At 58.6% G+C, this 12,362-nt stretch overlaps 1 protein-coding gene across 4 annotated transcripts in view; it reads left to right on the forward strand.

The window, feature by feature from the left end:
• Nucleotides 1-611: 611 nt before the first annotated feature.
• The window catches only part of ZMIZ1 (zinc finger MIZ-type containing 1), a 219,918-nt gene continuing 208,167 nt past the window's right edge, over nucleotides 612-12,362 (forward strand). For 2 of the 4 annotated variants that reach the window (XM_070433063.1, XM_070433062.1), the window contains exon 1: nucleotides 615-921. The gene's annotated coding sequence lies outside the window, so the exon portion shown is untranslated. Of the gene's footprint in view, nucleotides 922-12,362 lie in introns of all 4 variants that reach the window. The other 2 variants (XM_070433065.1, XM_070433064.1) reach the window with 2 other exon arrangements.

Genomic DNA, 12,362 nt, shown 5'->3' on the forward strand with positions numbered 1-12,362 from the left:
CCGGGCTTTGGGAAGAATCCCCCCTGCAGAGGAAGGCGTTGACGACCTTGTTAGCAACTCGCTCACTCCCAATTCGGGGAACTGACTGCGTTTGCAGCCGGGTGTGCATTCCAGTCGGGGGCGTGCGGCCGAAGGGGGTCACTCCAGTGAACCCGGTGATTTTAGCCCCCTTCCCAGTGTGGTCCCTTCCAAGCTCAGCATTTCTCTCCGACTCCAAAGTTGCTGGGGTAGGAGTGGGGCGGTCAGGGAGTAGTGGTGGGAGGAGGAGAGAAAAGGGAGGTGGGTGGCTGGGGTGGGGGGTGTTACCCGAAGTCCATCAGAGCCAGAGAGGGGGGAAGCTTGAAGAGGGCTCAGGCCGAGGAGCGGGTAAGAAAGAAAGCAAAAGAAGGGAAAGGAAAGGAGGGAAAGAAAGAGGAGAAAAGGAAAGGGAAAGAGAGCGGAGAGGAGAGAGCGCGCGAGCGGAGGAGAGCCGAGCGCCGGCGGCAGCGGCGACTCGGCGCTCCGCTCCGTCTAAGACTCCGCGCCGGCTTTTGCGGGCGGCCGGCGGCGCGGGGCCCTTTGGAAATAGAATAGCCAATGTAATCTGACACTTCAACTTGCTCGGCTCCGGGCGAGTTGATTCACTTACTCACCCCCTAACGCCGAGTTCCTTTTCACTGTCTGTGGACATTAAACTGCGAGCGGCGGCGGCGACCGGGAGCGAGCGGCCGGGCGGCGGGCGGGCGAGCGGCGGATCAGGCAGCCGAGCTAGTGAGCAGCGCCGGCGCAGCGCGGCGACCCCAGCCCCGGTCCGCGCGGAACAGGAGCCGGAGCGGAGCCGATCTCGGCGCCCTCGCAGCGCGCCTCCCGGCCCGAGCCGGCCCTGCACGGCGGCGGCGGCGGCGCGTCCTCCGGAGGCGGCAGCGGCGCTCGCAGTGCCTGGTAAGTTTGAAGCCAGACCAGGGCGCCCGCTGGCCCCGGGCCTTCCTCCCGCTCGCCGTGGACTCTTGGGGTGCGAGCGTGGGGCGCCTGATGCTTGGAGCTTTTCCGTCGAAGGGTCCACTGGGGCTCGGAGAGCGAGGCGGGCGAGCGGCCGGCCACCGGGCTCCGCTGCGCTCCCTGTGGCGGCCGGGGGCCGAGGCCCAGGCGGCCGGCGAATGCCTGGCTGTGCGGAGCCGGCTCGGGCTGCTCGCGGGGGCCGGGCTCCTCGGCTGTGCGGGACTGGTACGGCTGTGAGCGCGCGGACCAGGTGCCCGCCTCCTGCCGGTGCGCCTCCACCTTCGTCCTACACCCCCGGGGCCGGGCAGGACCGGGATTTGGGGCAGGAGGGAGGGAGCGAAGGATGGGGCTGGGAACACCTCCGTCTCCCTCGCCTCCTTTGCGAGGACGCGAAGTTGTGAGCCTGTGTGTTCGAGAACCGCCAGGGACCGCGGCGGATTTCGGGGTGGTAGGGGTGGCGGTGTTAAGTTGTGCATCTGAATTTCCAGGGAAAACGCACACTTTTGTAAATGGGAGGTGGGGGCGCGGTGAAGTTGTTTGTGTGTGAATCGCCCGGGGAGACGCGGTGCGCAGCGCCGGCGTTCCCCGCCGAGGGGGGTGTGCAGGGGCTTCCTGTGGGTCTTCACCCTCCGGAGGGGCATTCAAGGCAGCGCGGGGATGGGGCTGCCCCGGCCGGGAGGGGAGCCCCGCGGGGAGATCGGCGTGTGTGTGCGCGCGCGTCGCCAATACGAAAGTAATTTCCCCGGGTTCTTTCTTCCTCTTCGTCTCCGGCGGCGGCGGCGGCGGCCCCTGGGGAGTGGGAGGCCAGCCGGGGCGGAGGTTGGGGGGCCGGGCCAGGGCTGGAGCTGGGGTGGGGGGCGGGCTCTGGGAGCTTGTTTCACATTCCTGGCGTCTCGGCTGGGGAGAAAACAGTGGGGAGCGCGGCCTCGGCGTCTGGGGCGCGGGCAGTGGGCGCGCGTCGCCCCCTCGCCGGGGACATCTGTCCAGGAAGCCAGCCGGGCGGGGAGAGGGCCCGGTGCGGAGGGCAGGCTCCCCGCCCCGGAGCAGCGGGGGCGCGGGCGAGGGGCGGCCGCCTTCCCGGCCATTGTGCGCCAGCAGATTTTCACGGGAGACTGCCCCGAGCCTCCGGAGCAGGCCGGGAGCCGGCCTGGGCCCCGGGTTTAAAAGACACTCCAGGAATGTAAACAACCCGGGCGGGAGCGCGCCGGGGCCGCCAGCCCGCGCCCCCCAATCCTCCCCTAGGGGCTGCCCCAAGGTGGGGCCGCCCGACCCTCCCCCTCTACCTGCCCCAAACTTTTCTGCCTCTGCTTCCCTTAGCACCTCTACGCTCCCGTGGGGCACAGAGCGAGGGCCACTCCCCAGGCGCGGGCCTGGGGCCTCTGGCACCTGGTGGCCAGGCCCCTGCTTGGGTGTCCAGAGTTGCGGCCGCGCCTCCCTAGGAGCCGCCAGCTTCCAGAGCCGGCAGTGCCTGAGTAACTGGGGCTCCGAGAGCTTTCTCGCCTGCCTGCTTCCCTCCCTTCCTCCCTCCCTCCCGCTGCTCCTTCCCCCGCGCCCCCCCCCCCCTTCTCCTCTCCCCTGACTGCTTTTCCAATGCCCTGACATGAGGGAGGAAGATTTAACTTGGCAGCCCAAACAAATGTTCTCTCAGAGGTCCTCCAAGAAGCTGGCGGCTGGGCTGGCAGGGCGAGGGCACTGCTCCGCCAGCCTTCTCCTCCTCCCTGTTCTGCCATGGCCAGTCGGAGACCCCTGGGTAGATGCCCAGGGCATGGGAGAGGGAGACCCACCACCACAGATTTACTAGCAAAAGGGTAGTGGGAAGCCTCCTACGGAAGCCGCTGGCTTGGTGCTGGGTAGGAGCCACCGGAGCTGCCTGGTGCTGCCAAGGGTTTTCTGGAGGACTTTCTTGAGCAACAGTTTGTCTCTGCTGCAACCCGGGGACAGGGCCTGGTGGACCAGAGGGCTAACCAGGGCTGTCTCCTCCTCCCTGTGGGTGTGAGCACAGGCTGGTTGCACAGGTCAGGGCAGGAGGCCAGAGGCTGTTCCCAGAGGAGCCTGGCTTTGCTTATTTTTGTTTTTTTGAAGGTGGAGATAAAGAGGCAGGCGCTCTGGCTGCAGAATGGGCAGCTTGGCTGGTGATGAACTCCAACTTGCCTTGCCTGGTGTTTGTATGGTTCTGGGAGTTTAAAAGTGGCTTGTAAGCTATCTGGGAAGTTTAGAAGAGGGATCAAGCCCCTAATTTTGTCCTGGCTGCTTTTGGGGGTGGGGGTCCAGCGTGGGGGGAATTCCTGGCCCTGGCCTGCTCACTTGCCTGGCCCTGGCAGTGTGGTTTGTGAATGCCCCAAGCCTCTGCTGACCTTTCTTTCTTCAAGTTGAGGATGTTGAAACACCAGCATCAAACAAAAGACACATTGAAAACTGTATCTGCCACAGAGCACGTGTGACTTCGGGGCCAAGGGAATGATTTGGAGGGAGATGGTGTTTTCTTCTGAGTTTTATGATTTCGGTTGGGTTTTGTTTTTCCCAAAAGGACAGAACCATCTCCTTGTCCCAAGTCACGAGGTTATGAAATGCTGTTTTCACATGCAAATCTCCAAACTTTCGACTTCTGAGAGTTGGTGGCAGTGACCTGGGGCAGGAGACTAGGGCAATTTCAAAAGTTTTAAATGGTTTTGGATTGAGTTTTGAGGCACTCAGCGTATGGCTCACAGAGAAGAGTTGGGAATAAGAAATTACTGGACTTATGGGAAATTTTGATAACTAGCCCTGTCTATGCAGAAAAGGATTGCTGGCTTCTTTGTGGGGACAAAATGTCCCCTTTTCCTCCTAAGGAAAGAGGGAAGGCCCTTCCTCCTCTTCACAGCCAGGAGCAAAGTCAGGAAAGGCTCAGAGACGGTGGGGTTTGGCCACAGAGCCATGGTGTGTCGGTCTCTCTCCCTCTCCCTCTCTCTCTCTCTCTCTCTCTCTCACACACACACACACTCACTTCCCTAGCGAAAGTCACACAACATTATCTCCATTCCTGGTCCCCAGAGATGGGCCTCCACTGGACAGGTGTCCATTGTCAACTGACCCTGGAAAATTGCAGAGGGAAGGATGCAACTCAGAAGAGCTGCAGACTTCACTTTTTCCCTGATTGACAGAGATGGGAGGTGGAAAGGAAGGCAGACACTCTGAGGCCTGCTGTGTCCTAAGAGTTTTGTCCCAAGAGTACCCGTGTGTGAAGCCACTGATGCTAGGTTCTCTGGCCTTGGCAGGAGTCCAGTAGACGCTGTGACCCCAGGCCCAGGGAGAGACGTTGCTGTAAGAAATTCAGGAACCAACAAGTTAATTTCCGGAAGCTTCTTTGGGCACTCTGTCACGGAACCAGGAAGCAGGGCCTGCCAGGCCATGACTGGGTCCCATACGTTTTCATTCATAACTTTGCTCCCGAGGGCTCTTGCCTGGCTTCTATCACTGCCTCATCTTTATGAGGTTCCTTAGGTTTTGTATGGACAACAAAGGCCGGGCTGCTGTAATTACCCTGGACACCGCTGTAGTCTTGCCTAGTGACAACTCTGGCCTCTCAGCAGGACCCTGTGGCCTCAGCCCACGCCTTTGGGAAGTGGGGGGGGGGGGGGGGGGGCGCTCTTTGTCCCTAGAGCCCCCGAGGATGAAGGGAGGCAGAGCCTGGTCAGGGCTGTAAGCTCCAGGGAGGATTCTAAGGTATGAGGTTGGGCCCTGCCCTCAGGGAGGATAAAGGGAGGCTGAAAAAAACAGGCACAGGTTTTGGGAAAAGAGTCCAGAAATCCATGTGATTATGTGGGTCTTCCCGTTACCTGAGGAGATGGGGGAGAAGTGTCAGGAGGCTGTAGCTGGCTGGCTCCTTTGGGCCAGTAGCATCACTCTGCCAGGACCTCAGTTTCCTCATCTGTAAAATGGATCCAAAGGCAGAACCCTTCTCACCCACTTGGTTGCTGTGAGGATGAGACAGATGTCACACAAGAGTCCTGGGAGTGTATCCCCCAAAGTCCTGGCAGGCTCTGGGCACAGAATGGATGGAGCACAAAGGGGTAGGATTGGGGTGCTAGAAGCATTTTCAGGTGCTGTTCTCCCACCCAAGCCTACCTCCCTGACAGCTTATTGTCTAGCCTTGGCTTGCATGCCCCCCATGACAAGGCACTCACCACCTATAGGCAGCTTCTGCCTTCAATGGACAGCTCTGGCTGTTAGCATGCTCTACTGCATGGCATACCTTCTGGAAATCAACACCTCCTGACCTCACTCTGCTCCTGCAGATCCCAGCTTTGTTCTTTCCTGAATGACCAGAGTCGAGCCCCTGAGGATGAGCAGGCAGAGGCTGACCGGGCTGTAAGCTCCAGGTATAGTCTGAGGTTGGACCCTGCCCAAGCAAGCCACACAGCTGCGGGATGGGGGACATCCTTCAAGTGGCTGCTTCCAGCCTTATGGAGTGTGACCTGGGGGGAGTGGGGAAGGGTCTGCCCAGGGGCTCACCGGCCTCTGTCTTTGTGTGCTGGGTTTGCCTCTTGGCACTTTCTCTCATTGGATCCGGGATGAGGAGAAGGAAGGGGATACATAAAGGGGTGGGGTTTGGTCAGGGCCCCGGCATTGTTGCCATAGATATTTCCTGAGAGTCCACCGTGTGAGGACTGGCCAGTGAGACCCAGAAATGTGTAAGTCGGTTCCTGTTGCTTCGGAGTTTACAGCCCAGTCAGGGCAGGAAGATCAGTCTAAATAAATAATTAACCACTACCAGCTGGCGGCCTGCCACGGGCGCGCGATGCAGCAATAACCGCGGCCCTTGCCTTTGTGTGGCACTGGGCGGATTTGGAAGCACTCTCCAACTTTGATTAACCCCGAGGATAACAGTGCAGCCAGCTACTATTTGGAATTACCCCCATTTAACAGAAGAAAACCAAGATTCACAGTTTCCATACAAAACCTGACACAGCTGTGACTAAGCCAGGACTCAACGTCAGGCCTTACAGATGCCACCGCTCTTGTGCTGCCACCTTCCCAGCCCACCGACCAGACAGGATCTGGATGCAGAGGCTGGCGGGGACCCCGAGAATAGGGGTGGGGCCTTAGGTAAGCAGGAGGAGCTGTGCCCAGGAAGGGTCACAGGTGGGCTCACTGGTCCCTGCTCCCACTTTTGGCAGCACACAGCCCACCCCACCCCACCTGCAGCTGTGCCCCTGAGCTTGCTCTGCACCCCAAATCCTTCCATGACTTCCTGGGTGCACATGTTTGTGCATGGGCCTTCACCACCATCCCTGGCCCTGGATCAGGAAGCAGAAATGTTTTTAGGCCCCAGGTTCCTGTGCAGCCCAAGGCTCTTCCCTGGGCTGCGATGGTTTCTATAGATACAGACGTTGACTCAGCCTGCCCCTCCTCTGGCTGAGTCAGTGCCCAGGCCCTGTGGGGTAGCGGCCCTGTGGGAGCTCTTGGGTTCCTTCTGCATTGCCTGCCTGCTGCCCAGGACCTGTGCCTGGTTTTCTGAAGCTCATCTGAGTGCCACCCCAGGACAGGGCTGCATCGGGTGGGGTCCAGAGCAGGGAGCAGCTGGGCAGGCTGGGCTGGCACCTCCCCGGGAAGCCTGGCCCGGTTTGGCACACCTGCACAGGTAATGATTGTAGCCTGGGAGGGCCCCGGGCCCCACCTGTCAGGCCCAGCTGCTGGGGTTACTGCAGGATCATGCTGGGGGAGGCCGGGGTGTCTGAGCTAATTAGATTTCTTAGATTTCAATGCGCCCCTAATCCTGTTAGCCCGGCTGTAATTGTAACCACTTGAAGGTTTCAGCTGTGGCAGGCTGTTGAGGACAGACGGTGTGGGGACTCCACTCTGCCCCAGCCCCAGCTTAGACAGCCGGCTGGGGACTGGGGACTCCTTCCCAGGTCTCTGGGGTGGGGCCTGAGTGGTGGTAGGTGGTGTCGAGTCTTAGCATCACCCACTGTCAGAGCAGGCATGGCCGCTACACATCGCCGACTTCAACCCTTCACTGGACACCTGGGGACACTGAGCCAGGCTGGCTCAGGGCCTTGATGGCCGGAAGTGGCAGCGTATCAGGGACTTGGCGTTGGTCTGACCTTGTGATCTTTGTCCCTGGAAAATTCAGGGCAGGTCTGGAATGGCCCAGGGGCTAGCGGACCCTCCAGATGTGTTTTCCCCAGCAATAGGGGCTGGGGGCTTCATTGGCATGACTGATCCTCTTTCCGCTCCCCGTTGGCATTACCTATTCCCCTCCTGCCCAACACACACACACACACACACACACACACACACGTGAATTCTGGGCCCACAGGATTGCAGCCTCTGCTGGCCCCGGTGTCTGCAGAGAACCACTGCCTGCCTCTCCCAGGCTCCCAGACATGGGGACTCCCCCGCTCCCCCCCCCCCCCTCAAGTCTTTCCCAGATTTTTGGTCTCTTGGAGGGTCCAATTCAATGCAGATAATTGCTTTGCCAAAAAAATGGCAAAGCTATTCTGATGGGGGCGGGGGGGCGCCGTGAGGGGTGGTTGTTAAAATATAATCTCTTCCAAACTTGTTTTTTTTGGTGTCTGGCTTTAATGGGAACTGCACCCATTCCCATCTTTTTTCCTGCCCTACCCCGGTTCTCATTTCCCAACAACTCCAGCCATCCACCCACAGAGGTTGGCACTTGTGGTGGTGGTGGTGGTGGAGGCTTTGCCACCTCAGAACCCCTGCCCTGGAGGGTCCCCCCAGAAGTTGCATCATGTCCTCCTCTTCGCCTTGGAGCACTGGGGAGAGAAGTGCGAAACCTCCGTCCACTCCGGAACCTCCCTGGCTCTGGGACTTCCCCCAGTTACCTAGTCTGACCTTTACTTTTCTAGCCCAGGACACCCAACTATGGAAACAACTGGCCATATCCAAGGACAGCAGCGAATTAGTGGCAGGGCCAGGCCTGGAACCCCGTCTCTTCAGCCCATTAGTTCAGTAAGCATTTAGTGAGCATGTACTGGCGGCCTGGCGCAGCCCTGTTAGCCCCCCTCCAGAGCTCAGACTCACTGCTGCTCCTCTTTTTTTTAAAAAAAATATATATATATTTTTATTGATTTCAGAGAGGAAGGGAGAGGGAGAGAGAGATAGAAACATCATTGATGAGAGAGAATCATTGATCGGTGCCTCCCTGCATGCGCCTCACTGGGGATCGAGCCCACAACCTGGGCATCTGCCCTGACTGGGCATCGAACCATGATCTCCTGGTTCATAGGTCGACGCTCAACCACTGAGCCACGCCAGCCGGGCTGCTCCTCTTTGACTTGGGAAGGACCAGCCGAACCTGGGAGGACAGGGCTCATCTCTGAACTCAGGGTAAGAAATAAGGGACGTCTTCAGCAGTAGTCCAGTCCTACACAGCACCTCAGTATATATTTGAAAGGTAGTAGTCGGTTGGTTGCATTGCAGATTTGAAGGAAGTAAGACTTAAACCCTCTAGGGAGGGTACAGGGTGTCTCATCGGCCCAGGCCTGTTTTTTCCAAGAAGATGGGTGGCTTCCACCTGCCCCCTCCATGTGCTGTCTTTGTCCTTTGCAGGGCTAATGGCCCTGCTGCCTGGTTCCTGCTCTCACTTCCTCCCTGGGAGTCACCCTCCTCAGGCCCAGGTGACAGGATGTGAGGAAGGAAGAGCCAGTGGGCTCAGGACGAGGGAGGGGATGCTGGTACCTGGCCTTTCGCAGTCTTCTGGCTCTCCCCAAACTCCCACCCAACCTGGGGTGAGGTGGACCGAAGCTGGTGAGTTGGACTGAAGCTGGGGAACAGGGCAGACATCTCGGACCAGCCAGCACCCTGGCTGAGGGACAAAGGGGGCACAGAGACCTGGGGCTGGGGGGAAAGATCCTGAAACCCTTACTTGGCATTTGCGAGTGGGGAGGGCCCTTGGAGGATCTATGTCCAACCTCTTGTTTTGCAGGTGGGGAAACCCAAAGCCCAGAGAGATGAAGGGACTGGCGCAGGTCCCACAGTGAGGTAGCTCCCTGCACCCCGGTGTCTCACCAGGGAGGGGCTGCGAGGTCTGGGTGGGGAGGGGTAGAAGTTTCTAATGATGTGCTTTGGGGCTCCGGCTGTTGTTTCCATCTTCAAAACAACTTGCCACAGTCTCCCATCCGTATCACAATAGCCAGCATTTCTTGGGCAACTATTTTGTTTTTGGCTCTTCTTAGATGGCCTGGGTTCCGCTCTCAGCTTCGTCCCTGGTGATCTCTGTGACTATGGGCAAGTTAGGGTTACCTTCTCCAACTTTGGGCTTCACATCTGCAAAACAGGCTTGTTCATAGCATAAACAGACAGTGCCTGGCACACAGTAGGTACTCAAGAAATGGTAGCCTCAGTCATTGTCATGACCATTGCTCCCACCACACCTGGTGCAGCCGTTAGCATTGCATTACCTCCAACTTACAGATGAGGAGACTCAGTCAGGTGGATCGCCCAAGGCCACCAGGTATCTCAGAACCAACCGAAGCTGGCCTGGGATCCAGGCTTCCCCCAGCCCTGCCATTATCCATAGTTTCCCTTTTAGCAGAAAGGGCTGCTGGCAGGTTATCTCCGAGAGCTTGGAGATCTGCAGACCTGCGTGCCTGCCTCAGCACCTTGCTTTCCCCCCTGTAAGTTAAGGCCGGTGATGGTACCTCCCTCTCAGTCCGTTCCTTTGTGGGGCAGAGCAGAGCACGGAGGGACTGAGACTTGTCAACCAGAATGGCTGTGAACTGGAACTAACAAGGGGACCTTCGGCCTGTCACGGATCCCTCCTGAGCCTGTTTCCTCATCTGAAAATCGTGAGCTGAGACCACATGAAGGTTTCCCAGAGTGGGTTCTCAGGAACCCTAGCCCACAAAAGGGAGGAAAGCGGGTCACACTCTCCCTCTCCTGGGAAATTGTGAACCCGTTGGCTCACCCAGTGTTTCCCAAACTACAGGACACTCCTCCCACCTCCCTTTTTAATAGATATATATATATTATTGATGTCAGAGAGGAAGGGAGAGGGAAAGACAGATAGAAACGTCAACGATGAGAGAGAATCATCGATCGGCTGCCTCCTGCATGCTGCACACTGGGGATCGAGCCCACAACCCGGGCATGTGCCCTGACTGGAAATGAAACCTCGATCCTGGTTCATAGGTCGACGTTCAACCACTGAGCCATGCCGGCCGGGCCCGCCTCCCTTGTTTATATAGTGGTACATCTTGGGAAATGCCAAGCCAGATGGTCCCTTCCAACTCTGGCATGGGTGGTGTCCAGAAGATGGTTTCCCTATACCTTCCCCCCTCAATGCTGCAAGTTCTCTGTCACTTTCTCTAGCCCCCGTTTCTTTTACTGTTAGCGGACCACGAGTCTGTTTGTGATTGGGCAGTCCCAAAAGCAAGGCCCCCTTGGCAGAGGGGTGGCAGCTCTGCCGTGTCCCTAGAGATGGGCCTCAAAGATTTGCCAGCTGTCAGCAGGAAGAGCCTTGAACCCAGCCTGCAGGGCCCTGAACCCCTAAACCCGCGGGCACATCTTTGAGAACGTGTATTTTTCTGCTGAGATGGTCCACGGCTTATGCAGATCCCTCAATCAATTTGGATGCCTGAGAACAGTGCACGAACATGGGCCTTCATCCGAGGGGCTAGAATTACCCTGGCCCTTGGGTGGAACTGTTGTGTTGTCTCTCCCCTCCTCCTGCCCACAAACCCTTTCATTCCAAGTCATTTGTGTCACCTCCCTAGCCACGGAGGTGTTGTGTGTATGACTGCTGCTTCCCATCCAGCTGGGCGTGTACTAGTGAGGAAACTGAGGCCGAGGGAGGGGAAGGGGCCTAACCGAGGTCACTAACGGGCACACAGACCTGGCAATGGAGCAGATGGCCCAGTGCTGGCTGGCCTCACTGCTGAAACTGTCCAGTCTTGTCCACCATGAGATGTGCCAGTGTCAGGCGAAAACACCCCCTAAGGGGTAGGTGGGGATCAGGGTGAGGGGAGGAAGGCCGCCCCTCCCTCTAGGAAGGCTAGGCAGCCAGTTTACTAGTAGGGCTGACCTCCTGTGTCAGGAGGCTAATTTCAACCCTGCTGGCTGCTCTGCCTGTTTATCCCGCTCCGGTTAATGTTTCCTCCTCATGGGCCGTGGGCCCACTGACATTTACACAGAGAAGCACTCGGCAGGGTGTACCAGCCACTTGTGAGCCCTCAGTGGGGGGGTGTGGTGCTGCTGTTAGTAGGAGAGGCAGCTGGGCCCTGGGGAGAGCTCTGGCCCCAGCTGGGTCCCTGAGCCGGCAGGAACACTGTGTGACCAGGATGAGTCCATCCCCCCTCGCCCCCCCCCCCCACCCCCGACTCCCAGTCCTCGGGTCCCTGACTTTCTGGGACCCTGAGGAGGGGGCTTTGTGGCTGGCAGGGAGCGGGTCAGGGGCTGCTTGGCCATCAGCCTCCCTGCTTTGCGCAGACCCCTGCGCTCCAGGGCCTCCTTGTGCATCTGATCCTGGAAAAAGGGAGGAAACCTCCGGTGCTGTTTCTTGTCTGGTGTTGGGGACGGGCTGTGATTGTGAAAGGAGTTTCCTGGAGGCTGTGAGTGCAGACTTGACTTACCTTCTGCGGAAGTGCCGGTTCCTCCCTCCCCAGCCTGTGACACCTCCAGTTTCCCTTGTGCTCTGTCTGAGGGTCGCTCCCTGGCAGGAGTGCAGCTGCTTGGGAGGGTGGAATCTGTGGGCCCCGGAGTTCTCAGGGCTTTCTGCCTTGTGGGTGGCTGCCCTCCTAGGCCGCTCCTAGAGGTGTCTGGGCCAGCATGAGACCAACTCCTCCTGCCCTTCCCTCCCCACAAGAGTTCCAGATACTTCTTTCCCCGGTATTCACAGGACCTATGATTTGCAAGACCACAGGGGAGCTTGGTGGCCACCTCATCTGATGCCTGTTACACAGCATCCCGACAGAGCACCTTCGGTGTGGGTTTGCACACCACCAGGGACAGGCTGCTCCCTGCCTCCCAGCGGCCCCTCCGCCTAGGAAATTCCACCTGTTACGGGGCCGGGAAGGATGCCTTCTCTACTTCTCATCTCAGGACCATGCAAACTGTGGTGAACTTGGGTCTCAGGAACTCCCTTCCATACTCAGCATCAGAGATATATTCCCAGAGGCTTCTCCTCTCTACGCTGAGTGCAAGGCTGGAATCAGCAGAGCGGGCTACCTGGAGGAGGTGGCCTTCCTCTATCCCCTTATTATCTCTGCCTCTGGTGAGAGCCCAGGCAGCTTGGAGACCTTGGGCCCGACCTGGAAACAATCTAACCCAGGTCGTGAAACGTGGAAGTAGGCTCGGGAGGTCCCAGCAGTGGCTCATTGGGGTCCCAGGGAACGAATGTGGCCCGGCATCTGCTCCTCCAGCAGAGCCAGACATGCTAAATGGTT

This window comes from Myotis yumanensis, unplaced genomic scaffold (genome assembly GCF_028538775.1).
Source record: "Myotis yumanensis isolate MYYU_CA2020_CCGP unplaced genomic scaffold, mMyoYum1.0.hap1 SCAF_13, whole genome shotgun sequence".
In the NCBI taxonomy this organism is placed as follows: domain Eukaryota; kingdom Metazoa; phylum Chordata; class Mammalia; order Chiroptera; family Vespertilionidae; genus Myotis; species Myotis yumanensis.